This window comes from Schistosoma haematobium, chromosome 1, assembly GCF_000699445.3.
Source record: "Schistosoma haematobium chromosome 1, whole genome shotgun sequence".
Lineage (NCBI taxonomy): Eukaryota > Metazoa > Platyhelminthes > Trematoda > Strigeidida > Schistosomatidae > Schistosoma > Schistosoma haematobium.
Window position 1 is genome coordinate 69,890,777 of NC_067196.1, and position 13,635 is coordinate 69,904,411.

Below are 13,635 nucleotides of genomic sequence, written 5' to 3' on the forward strand. Positions count from 1 at the left end.
AGTTGGAACTTTGCACTTCAAAATGTGGATAGATTTGCTTTGATAATTATTTATTCAACTTAGATTTCATCATAAATAGTAAGGTTCAATCTAAATTTCATACTGATGATGTCACAGGTATTCAGTGTTTGACAACGCTTCTACCAGTAACACCTTCTAATATACTTCGTTCCCACCAAGAGAAATCAAAAGACAGAGTCGAGGAGATCGGAAGAGTATATTTGGCGATGACCAATATATCGGAATTCTCTGATCTAATCTGGCTAGCGATTGCGGTTGATGTTGAGCACGGCGTTACCACACGTGATCTGGTGCAGATGCCTGACCGAGCGCCTTCAGCTAGATGAGTCCACTAAAACATATGGTCAGCATCCAATGTCGAAAACTTAGTGCTATTTATTTTGGGGATTTATTTACCGCTACAGATCACTCCCCCCCTAGTGGGGCAGTGACGACCTTAAGACGTGGCCAGCCAGAAGTTTAAACCCAACGAGTTTGTCGTTGGTAAACACTCTTCTGATAGCTTACTAAATTTAGCAGCGTCTGGTCGTCTTTCCTTACTATATGGGACGGAGGTACAACATAGTAAAAAAGAAAATGTACAATGAAAATTTCGGATCCTCATAAACGTCATCGTTCTTTTCCAGCCGTCCTGGAAAAGAAAAAGAAAATGTAAGTGCATGTCGAAATACACTCGTATGTGCGTAAAAGCACAATGTCGGCGGAAAAAAAAATGGAAAATAAACTCATGAACACGTAATAGCGTTAAAAAAAATTGTTTTTTTTTTGTTTTGTTTTTTTTAAATAGAAATAAAAATATATAAGCATATTAAAATTGTTTTTTTTAAAAAAAAAAATATAAAATTTCGAGAAGTGCCTTACGTGCAATAGTCGTTTAAATGTTCTGGAAATCTCACCCTTCTTCCAGAACGCGTCGTTTTAAGTTTATTTTCGGATACTGTCGAAGTATCATCGTGTGTGTTGGTTGTCGGATGAGGTATTATAAGTGTCGGAGTCGTGTCGTTCGATTGTACCGAAGGAAAATCCACGTAGATAGGATTTCTTTCTAAATACGCTGCTTTTAAGCGATCGATACTGATGCTATCGTTGGTTCCGTTCTTATCGATTAGATAGCACTTAGATTCACGTTGAAGAACTTTGAAGGGTCCTTCGTATGCTGATTCGAAGGGTCGTCGATGCGAGTATCGACGCACGAAGACGTGTGTACTATATCGTAAGTCAGGTTGAACGAAAACATCAGTTGATTGAGGTCGAGTGGAAGCAGGTTTAACTGAACGCATTGCGTTTGTAAGCTTGTTCGTGTAGGAGGTTAGATCCATGTTCATTGAAGAGGATGAAGGATCCACGAATTCTCCTGGTAGTCGAAGTGTCGTTCCATAAACGAGTTGAGCCGCAGTGTATCCAATGTCAGCTTTCACTGCATTGCGGATACCTAGTAAGACGAGTGGAAGAGCGTCGGTCCATTGTGAAACGTTTGCAGCTGATAGCGAAGCTTTCAGTTGTCGGTGAAAACGTTCTACCAACCCGTTTGCTTGTGGATGGTAGGCGGTCGTTCGGAAGCGAGTGATTCCTAAAAGTGTGGTCAGACGACGGAAAAGATCAGATTCAAACTGACGTCCGCGGTCTGTAGTGATGGTTGAAGGGCAACCGAAGTTTGCTACCCATCGTCCGACGAAGGTGCGGGCCACTGTTTCAGCAGTGATGTCCTTAATAGGTACTGCTTCTGGCCATCGAGTGAAACGGTCAACGCAGGTTAAGAGGTAAGAGTATCCATTTGAATCTGGTAAAGGTCCTACCAAATCCAGATGAACATGGTCGAAACGGGCATCGGGAGTTTTAAACGAGCCTAAGGGACATTTATTGTGTCTGATAACCTTAGATTTTTGGCAGCTTACACAGGAGCGTGCCCACTCCCTCATGTCTTTATTCATTCCAGGCCAGCAAAACCGTTCTGCTATAAGCTTGATGGTTGCACGAACACCTGGATGCGAAAGTTTGTGCAATGTGTTGAAGACATTGCGTCGATAATGTTTCGGCACGATTGGGCGATCCCTACCTGTAGATGTGTCACAAAGTAAGGTTTCTTTACCTGTTCCCATCTGTTTGATGCGTAGTTTAAGGGTTGTGGACGATAACTCGTGCTGAAGATCACTGTCTTCTTTTTGAAGCTCGGCGAGTTTAAGAAGGTCGATTCCTTGGAAACTGTTCAAGGAAGTTATACGAGATAAAGCGTCTGCAACTACATTGTTTGCTCCAGAGATGTGTTGAATATCTGAAGTAAACTGCGAAATATAGTCCAGTTGTCGAGACTCACGGGGAGAGTACTTGTCAGAAGGAGAGCTTAACGAGAAAGTGAGCGGTTTATGGTCCGTGAAAAGAGTGAATTCACAGCCTTCGATATAGTGTTGGAAATGCCGTACAGCACAATACATAGCTAGGAGTTCCCTACCGAATGTGCTGTACCTAGATTCGGTGTCTAGCAACCTTCTAGAGAAAAATGCCAAGGGTTGCCAGGAGTTGTTAACCCATTGTTGTAAGACTCCTCCGATTGCCGAGTCCGATGCGTCTACTGCGATACTAATGGATGCTTCGGTGTCCTGATGTGTGAGCATCGTTGCTTTAGCAATCAGTTCCTTAACTGTGGAGAATGCTTTTCGTGCGGTGTCGTCCAAATTAATGGATTTCGCATTTCCACGAAGTTGGTCGGTCAGAGGTTTCATAAGTAATGCGCATTTCGGTATGAAACGTCTATAGAAACTTACCAGGCCGTTGAACGTGCGTAATTGCTTGACGGTGGTCGGTTCTGGGTAATCCAGAATGGCCGCCACTTTGGTCCTAAGAGGTCGAATGCCTTGAGCATCGATAGTGTGTCCCAGAAAGTCTAACGAGTCGGTTCCGGATTGGCATTTCTGAACGTTTACAGTAATGCCATGTTTTTGAAGTCGTTCGAAAACAAGATCCAGATGCTTGAGATGTGTTTCTCTGTCCGGACTTGCGATTAGACAGTCATCAACATACGCGTGTACGAAGTTGAGACCTCGAAAAACGTCGTCTATGAATCTTTGGAATGTTTGAGCAGCATTCCTTAGACCGAAAGGCATTCGCAAAAATTCATAGAGTCCGAAAGGAGTTATGGTAGCTGTTTTCGGTATGTCGTCAGTAGCCATAGGGATTTGGTTATACGCTTTAACCAAGTCGATTTTCGAAAAGACAGTTGTACCTTTCAAGGTAGCTGTCAAATCGTGAATGTGAGGCAACGGGTAACGATCGGGAATGGTTTTCGCATTCAATCGCCGATAGTCACCAGTTGGACGCCAATCGTTGCTGTCCTTTTTAGGGACCATGTGCAACGGAGATGCATATGGGCTACTTGACGGTCGTATGATTCCTAAGTCCATCATGTGATCGAATTCGTTTTTCGCTAACCTTAGCTTTTCAGGAGCTAGTCGTCGTGCTTTAGAGAATACAGGTGGTCCTGTAGTCGTGATGTGATGTGTAACGTTGCTGGTTACACACGGTAGTTTCGGTTGAGTTTGTTGTATCCCAGGGTACTTATCGAGTAGTGGTTGATAGAGTGAGTCTATCATATGTTTAACTGTGACTGGGGATACTCTACAACCAGTAAAAGAAGTCACGCAAACGGACAAATTAGTGTTCCCGTCTACTAGCCTCCGTTTGCGCGTATCGATGATCAGATTGTGGTGTTGTAGAAGGTCCATACCAATGATTGGCATAGAAACATCTGCAACAACGAAAATCCAGTGTATGGGTTTGCGTAAACCCACGTTAAGGTAAACGTACCTTTTGCCATATGTAGCGATCGGTTTTCCGTTTGCCGCCTGTAAGTTTAGGGTCGATTCGTGTAGTCGGTCGTTAGGATTTGCTGGGAGAACGCTAACTTCTGCGCCAGTGTCGACGAGGTAGCGAACTCTCGTTGTCACATCTGTGACGAATAACAGACGGCTTTGTTCGCCGGCTACGGTTGCCGTTAACGCGTGCCGGCTTGGAAGTTTCCCGAATTGTTTTTCGAATCAGTCGGTTTCGTGTTGGGAAAATTGCAGGGTTTTCTGCAATTTCTGAAAAGCTTTCCATACTGGTTATGATACCAGCACCAGTCGGGGTTATCTGTCTCTCGTGGTCTAGAGACAGATCGCTTACGAGAAATGCTTCTACGTGGTGTGCGCGATCTCTTACGGTCGGTACGAAGACTAAGATAACGCGTGAGTGTGTGACATAAGTCGGTTATATCATTCTGAGTCGTGTGAGGCTTTTCTTTGACTGAAAATACCTCGGTAGTAGAAGACTTCGTAATTTCTAGAATGCGGTCGGCAGATGCAGCTAGCTCGTCTAAGCCGTTGTTCTGGAACGAGACCAGAACTGCTTGCACCTGTTGGGGAAGTTTTGACAAGAAGAGTTGTTTGAATAGACCTTCGTCGAAAGTTCTTAGGCCTATAACCTCTCTCATCCGTTGCAACATGTCTGTCGCAGAACCGTGTTGCAGGTCGATGTTATTGAAGAGTTGATCTAACCTTTGTCGATCGGTTAGGTCTCCTCGTTTAAGAATCGAACGTTTTAAGGTTTCGTAAGGTTCAGAAACATCACTAATAAACATACTAGGTGTTACGTACCTGTTGAATTCGCGCGGTAGTGCCTTGACTACTGCGAGGAATTGTGCACGTGTGTCGATCACGCCGTGCTCGGAGAAGTCGGCTTCTGCGTAGCAAAACCAGGCTTCGATGTTGTCGGGCCAGAAAGGCATCAGTTGAAACGAAGGTGGGGACAAAGTCTTAAGCTCGAGTACTTTAGGTGTCTGTTCAGTCATGATGAAGTATGAAGTACGATAATGAACGAGGGGAAAATATATATATATCCAAGAAAAAACACGAAAAAAAATCACAATGTTCAAAAAAAAATAAAAAATAAGGCAATGATATATAAAAAATCCCAAAAAGGAACAGACTCACAGTTACAATTAGGTGTACCAGATCACGTTGGATTCACCAATGATGATGTCACAGGTATTCAGTGTTTGACAACGCTTCTACCAGTAACACCTTCTAATATACTTCGTTCCCACCAAGAGAAATCAAAAGACAGAGTCGAGGAGATCGGAAGAGTATATTTGGCGATGACCAATATATCGGAATTCTCTGATCTAATCTGGCTAGCGATTGCGGTTGATGTTGAGCACGGCGTTACCACACGTGATCTGGTGCAGATGCCTGACCGAGCGCCTTCAGCTAGATGAGTCCACTAAAACATATGGTCAGCATCCAATGTCGAAAACATAGTGCTATTTATTTTGGGGATTTATTTACCGCTACAATACATTTGTGAACTTTGGACTAAGATATTTCCACAATTTGTCCTTCTCATGAAAGGTTTCCAAACAGAGATTTGTCTCAATAAATTATCATTTGTTTATTTTGTAATCTCTATAACAATGATTCACGTACTTTACTGTACAAAGGATGTATCCGACTACCCAGAGAATACTTCAGTTTTATCCTTAGTAGTACTCTCATCAAAGATAAATCAAGGTTGGAATCTCTTCAGAGACACCTCAAACTACTGATCTGGATGCTACAAGTTCGAATTCAAATCTTAAAAGAAGCAGAAACTTGGTTTAAATTCAATCTTCTTCTTCAAAATAATTTGTAAACTATATTTTACATACAACGATCCAATTAAATATGAAGTAACAACTAGTTGTAGTATCCATCACTTGTCATTAGCAAAGCTATCTCATTCTAGCTTTATCCCATACGAATTAATATACCTATACATTTTCGAGTGTGTAGTGATTTGCCTTAATCTGTCCACGGAATAAAATCACTTTAATTATTTGTTTGTCACTTCCCCTCTGATACTACCTTAAACGTGCTTACACGTCTAAATATGTCTCATTAACTAGCTAAATTATGGCAACGTTAAATGATTAATCATTGTTATTATTGGGGGTACTCAAGAAAGATTTCTCCATCCAGATATATTACAGTTACACCTTCCCTAATACATTTAACTACTTCAAATAACTTCTATCCCGAACAGAAGATTATAAAGCAATTTTACACTTAGATAACGCCAAGCCTGTCACAGTAATTTTTGTCGCTTTTGTTCTGTGCTCTGCCTGATCATTTTTCTAGTTGTAAAAAACTACAAGTAGTCGATAATGGCCCTGGAATTCACCTTGGACACATTTTTCATACATTAATAAGATGTTTTAGTCCCCTTACAAAGAATTAGTGTTCCCAGAATGATGCATAACACTGCTGTAATCCACATGACAAATGTGGGCACTAAACAAGTTCACACTATATCATTTAAAACTATCCGAAATTATTTATCTGTCCTTTACATTTATGGTATTCTGAAATATTCAGATTAATATGGCAACTAGGTTTTTTCATAGATGTCCAGTTTAAGTTATGTAGAATACTATGACCACGACTGAAATTCATAATAATTTACACAGAAATCATTATTAAATATAAACATTACAGGATTACTGTCTGTTTCAACCTGATCAGCATGCATTCGATAATTATTTTCAGAATGTATTATATTTATTTATTCACATCATTTCCAACTCAAACTTTGCAATAAAACCTAGAAAGATGACAGTAAGTACAGTGATTCAACCAAGTTATTACAGACAATATTCACACTTTGTTGTATAGGATCTTTCTGTAGACACATAATGAACAGATGTTACAGATGAAAACAAAAGAAAGAGTTGTGATATCTTAATGGATCATTAAATTTTTATGTGATTATTCATCTACTCACTCGATTCGTCTCATATAAATAGTAGGTTCATTATCCAACAAGAACGTCAAACAGTTTTATTTCTTCTGGTGTCAATTTGACAGGAATCTCAACCTTTTGTGTACTACATAGCTTTAGTGTTAGAGCTAAACGAATAAACAATTGGTGTTCAAAGTATTGTCAAAAAAGTTTACAAAGTGTGATAGCTTTATTTCGAATATCCTTGAGCACCATTGAGCTCTTGATAATCTTTAGGATATGTAGGCTATATTTAACTTGGTTATATTAGAATTAGTTACAATTAGTCGTCTTTCACGCGCTATCTGATAGAAAGTGATAGAATCTTTTAGTCGTTATGCATTGAGACACAAAACTTATCTTTCAGATGTGGCGATCATATGGTGATTTTACTGGAAATTAGTCCTACTACATGATTAATAATTCATAAATACTCATTGATCATGATAATAATCCCTAGGTTGTTCATAATTTTTGACTGAAGTTTACCGCTAACAGTACTCAAGATCACTGAAAGTTACCGTAACCTTTAAATCTCAAACATTAATGTGCCATTATTATTATTATTATTATTATCATATCTTTGACAATACTATCGATAAATACATCACATCCACCATCGTCTCGCGGAACGGTGAATAACCCACTGATTTCTTAAATCTTTGATAATAAGTAGGTATCAGTGTCAAGGTTTGACTTGATAGTTTCAAATAAATTGAGCATTGGGTAGAAAGTTAATAATCAATATATCTTTTGTTATATCCCAATAACTAGAAAATCGTATTTCTGGTGGTTTGTGAGGTAATGTAAGCCACTTATGCAGAGTAAATAAATAACTGAATTAAACGAATATGAATTTAAACAGTACAAGGAAATATAACAACATGATACAAGACAAGTGGTCACATGTACTTTTTCATTTCCATTCATGACATGCATATTACTACTAGTCAAATATAAGATAATGGCGTGCAATAATTTAGTAGTCATTGAATATTCAACAAAGTAAATCCATGAAAAGAAGACTGATTGACATATTTATTGTTTGTTGATTGTTTTTGAATCAGTGGGAAATGAAAGAAGACCGAAACTACTGACCCGAAAGAACAGGAAAACAAAAGTAAATTAATTATCGTTTGAATATTCACAAGCAAATTTACTAGAGAATTTTTATTCGTTTACTGACTCATCTAGTCAGTTGATAATACCCACATTTATTTTCATAAAATTTTTCCAGTGGATGTGTTTCACACTGAAATATTTCACAACATATCGTGTATCTCTGGCAATTCTTTTGTTGGTATGAATTATAAATGATGCTGCCAGGGCAACGATAATAAGTTTTAATTACTCTAAATATGGGTGGATCACGTGTGCCACCAATTGGGAATTTCTACTACTTACCATAGTTTATATATCACTAGCTATCCACTGCTTGATTTACAACATACAATGAAAGCATTTTTATTTTACTAGGTGTTAATATGGGATTTCACACATAGATACTACCAGCAGTCCGACTTGGTTATTCTGATATCTACACACTACATATACACTGAAGGTAATTCATCGTAAAATGAAAAGCTTGAAACAAAGCATGATTTTTCCAGCTGTGAATACACACATGTTACACATGTGCATGTACAGAACAGCTGTAATATTCTGATTAATTGAAGTAGTACATTTTTCATCGACTGATTTTTCATAATATTTTCTTGACTATCATTACGGACCTACATACTCCAGTAAGATGCATTCATAATCACATCATTGGAAAATGAAAATTTTGAAACTACAAATATAAGCTTTCTCAGTAGAAAAACACTGTACACCTTGGATATGTTGTGAATGAGAAAGTTTATGTAATTAATATCTTGTAGGGTGGCGTCGAGTCGAGATTGACTATGAACACCGCTACCAAGAAACACGTGCCAAGTAAATCAGAAGGCGAAGGTTGAACGTAACCAAATAAATCCATAAAATCGCCGAGAAGCCAAATATCAGAAGACAGTTAATGGACCAAATCGAGATATATTCGCTGGCGATCTCGTGGCATCGAAAGGATACCGAGATCGTGCCAGGATACAAATTTTGTTACGGAACGTAACCGAATTCGAGCGAAGTCACAATCAAAGTGTAAGAATAAGGATGGAAGCACAAAATAGCTGTCATTAGCACAGTCAAACAAAAGCACATTAAAACAAACACTGGTACAGTTGGTTATAATAATAATTGTTTTTGTTAAACCAGTCGTGTTCTCGTGATGAATGTGAGTCACTACAATCTGATGAGCATTTTATAAAAATAGAAAAACAGTTTCGTGAAGTAATGGTGTGAGTGATTTAAAATAATAAAAGTAACTAAATATTGTTAATTTTCAGCAAATTAATATCATTGTTGGATATCATGTTGAAATGTCTCGATTTAGTATACAAATGATGAAAATATTCATTCCACTAATTTGCACACGAAAGTTAACAGACGTTTTCAAACTGTTGTCGTTTTCAAAAGTCAGGAATAATCTTTATATGCGAACACTAACCACTATTATTTACTCAGTGGTAAACAGGTCACCAAATTCGAAGTAAGTTTTCAAAACAAACTGACATTACCTGGAGGTCAAGTGTAAAGCAATGGATTACTGTATAGCTGTTATTTCTCATTTATCTGCCGATCATATTTCATCGCTAAATAAACTTACAATTATTTGGGACACGTTAACTAATTGACATTCTGGCTACATTTTAGTACAATGAGGATTACATCGACTTACTGCAACCCTGGATTTGTTTCATCATAATACGACTGGTGAATATTCTAGTACCAGTGTTGATATAAATCAAGTTCAATTACAAAGAGGTGTAATTTTAGTGTTAGACCAGTAATAACAATATTTCAGTCCAGTTGTGTCCATTCGATCTTATCGTACTTTGATTTTGTTTAATGCTACTGCATATTACAATCAATTCAACCACTCAAGTGTACATTCAGGAACATTCGTATCCGAGTTCTTACTTAATCCATTAGTCCTCGGTCATCGAGTTGAGGATAACGAACATAACAACCACATGAAAGTGCAATAAACTAAATGTTATAGAGATGGTTGAGAGAAACTTGGTTTGTAAATAATCGTCGTTAATATTTCTACATTTTAAAAAATCTGCAATTTTTCACTTTACTATTGACTGCTAAACAGTTTATCTGAATCACGATGTTGCTTATCTGATCTTAACACACTTCTTCCATTGGTTATCGGTCATGATTCGTGCTTCTAAACTTACTTTTTTCTATCGATTACACTGTTGAACATATCGATCTCCTGTTGTTCACTTCATTTATTTCGACAAGATATCCACACTCCCACAAAGAGTGCAGTCATATTCACGAATCGAAAGCATCTGTTTGTCCATCGTAACTTTATTCTCCAGTTTTCGACTGGTCAAACTCTGCCATTCGGTACTGTTGTAATTGTGTGCAACTGCCCTCGTTGTTGCAGAAGTAGGGTAATAATAACGAAACGGATGCAGTGTGAAGTGAAAATTGCGAATTTAAGTGTATCGATTTCCTCATGGTTGTGACTGCACGTTTTTGTTGACTTTACTCCGCGGCTGAACCCATCTTCATAATATTCTGTTTACTGCTTATATCGAATCAGCAAAAGTCGTACTTCAACATCGCCAATTCAATGTTTGCTTACAAGTCATTTTGGTCGCAGTTAGCATAAGACTTCAAATCATTGGGTAAAAGTACTTCTAAATCTTTCTCAATTTGAGATATCTCGAGAGTGGAGTTGCTTAAGTTGTATTCGTAGTCGACCACATGTCTAAGATGGACTACTTTAAAATTAGAAGTGCGAAAAGTAATAAATCAGACGACACTAGCTGTGGGAAACCGTTTATATAAATCCATAAGTGAAGAAGTACTAGTACTGAACCCTTGGGGATCCCACTAAAACATTCTACAGCCTGAGAAAAGGTATGATTAATTCTGACCTTAAAACATCAAATTTTTAGATACGAAGTGAGCTAATCCATTCAAGGTGATTTGATACTTAATCGTTTGAGATTATCGGTAACACATACATGACTGACCCTATCAAAAGCTTCTGAGAAGTCAAGGCGAATGACGTCAACCTTCCCCTTGCTATCAAGGATGGTTGTTCATTTGTCCACTTTAGTCAGCAGGTTGGATATACAAAAGTAACCGTTTCTGAAACCGTACTGTTGGGGTGAAAAGAAATTTATGATAATTAACTCGTCACTTAGACCGTCACATATCAGTAACTCCATAATTTCTGAGGGCATAGAGAGAAGTGCAACTGGTCGGTAGCTTGAAGATTCGCTGAGTCAACCTTCTTTGAAAATTAATGGAATGTGAGTTAGCTCCCCATTTTCTGGAAACAAGCCTCAACTTAGCGAATGTGAGAACATAACGCTAAGCGGTGTTGCCAAAATTAAAGCTACTTCACTCAGTTGCAGACTGGTCCATATCCGGACTAGGAGGTGTCCTTTGTCGGAGCTGTAGTTTCCAGTATACAAAGGCAGCGCTCAAGTTCACTTCTATAAGTCCCTTGGAGTTGCAGGTGAAGCTCTTGTCAGTACAATTAGTGTGGGTTGATTAAAATGTCCGAATGTGCTGCCCTGCTGGAGGGTTACCTGCTTTGCCATCGTTGCAGGTTGGACTGCTAGGACTTAACAATTGAGAAACTCATGTTTTGGCTTGTCGAAGGAGGCTGCATGAGGCAGTAGGCTTTTCGGATTGGGAGAAATTTACCGATAAGCTTCATGTGGTACTGAAATCTGTTTTCTTTATTGTCTTTGTGCATTTGTTCTCTGGTTGTTTAAATTGCCTGGATGCACTGCTGTTACCAGTCCATTTGTATTCTACCCAGTAGTGCGTTTTGCGGCTTAACAAATGAAGAGTGCGGTCCTTGAAAACTGTAGATTGCAATTTTTTGGACTATTTTAGGGACACACTTCCTTGTAGCACATAATATAATATGAAGTAAGGAATCCCAATGAGCATCCATATCAAGTTGAGTGTGAACTTCTCAGTCCATCTGCTGTATATTATCCAGTAGGGCTGATACAACAAACCGTACGGAATTCCAGTGACTGTTGATGCCAAGATGTCTGAGCAAAGTTTTTCTGATAAGACTCAAGACTATGATGGCACGACCAATTTACCCAGAGGAGCCAAAATTGAGCGGCTGTTCATTAGGAATTCTTTGTTTGTAAATACGCAGTCTAAGAGCGACGGCGTCTGACTGTTTCTCAAACGAGTTGCCGACTTCACATTTTAGAATAATCCCAAGTCTTCAATGAGGTTGAAGAACCAAGCCTCAGCGGAGTTGTCACGTCTAATGTTGGAGAGTTCAGCGAAGTTGATTTTACGAAGATCAAAGTCTCCTAGAATCAGGATATGAGTGAATCCGAGACGATTTACTTAATTACTTACTCACTTACTTACTTGCACCTGTTACTCCTGGTGAAGGAGCATAAGCCGCTCACCAGAATTCTTCATCCAACCCTGTCCTGGGCAATCCTTTCCAGCTCCTTCCAGTTCCTATTCATCCTTTTCATATCTGCCTCTATTTCTCGACGTATTGTGTCATTTAGCTTCGCCATTTTCCGTTTCCCTTCAGGATTCCAAGTTAGGGCTTGTCTCGTGATGTGGTTTAACGATTCGCGTAATGTATGTCCTACCCATTTCCATCGTCTTTTCCCAATTTCCTCTTCAGGTGGAAACTGGTTGGTTCTCTCCCACATAGGTCTGTTGTTGATGGTATCCGGCCAATGGATGTTGAGTATCTTGCGTAGACAGCTATTTATAAATACTTGTACTTTCTTGATTGTGGTTGTTGTAGTTCTCCAAGTTTCAGCTCCATACAGTAGAACTGCCTTGATGTTCGTATTGAAGATTCTCACTTTGATATTGGTTGAAAGTTGTTTTGAGTTCCATATGTTCTTCAATTGTAGGAATGCGGCCCTTGCTTTGCCAATCCTCGCCTTTACGTCTGCATCTGAACCTCCTTGTTCATCGACGATGCTTCGTAGGTATGTGAAGGACTCTACATCTTCCAGAGTTTCGCCATCAATAGTGATTGGATTACTGTTCTCCGTGTTGTATTTGAGGATCTTGGTTTTCCCCTTGTGTATGTTGAGACCTACTGATGCAGGGACTGCTGCTACACTGGCTATACTCATCTGCATAAGCCTTGCAGTATCCCAAATAATGGTTTGCGTCCAACTAATGCTTTTTACTATCAATCAAATGTTCTCAAGTGGGTCTTGAATTTCTTGCTCTGTTCATGCGAACATAACCGGTGATCTACGACCACAGTTATCAGTTGTCGTTGTCTGAAGGGTTTATAATTATTGAAGTTACATAATCCAAACACTTTTCGTCAGTTTTCCTTGCCAATGTTGTGTGTAAACTGTTTCTGCACACAGCTTTTGGAAAACGCATTAACGTCCATATTTTGTCACTTGTATTGTGTATTTTTCTTGTCACCTGGTTAGTCTCCTCATCATATTGCATATTTACATTTCAAATAATGTGCAATGTAGACAAAATGTTGCTAAAATTATCGAAACCAAAGAGTATGTAGTCGTGAGTCGGAGTGAAAACTTAACGGACTTCTTAAAATTCTTGATATAATTTTCTTGTATATTTCTACTTCATGTTTAACATTCTGCTCTTGATCAGCTCCCGTGTAGTGAGTGTAAAGTAAGTGGGGATGACCAATTTATTATTTAACGTACCAATATGCAGTGGTTTAATAAGGTGTGAAAATCACATATCAAACACATCATTTGCATATCTTCT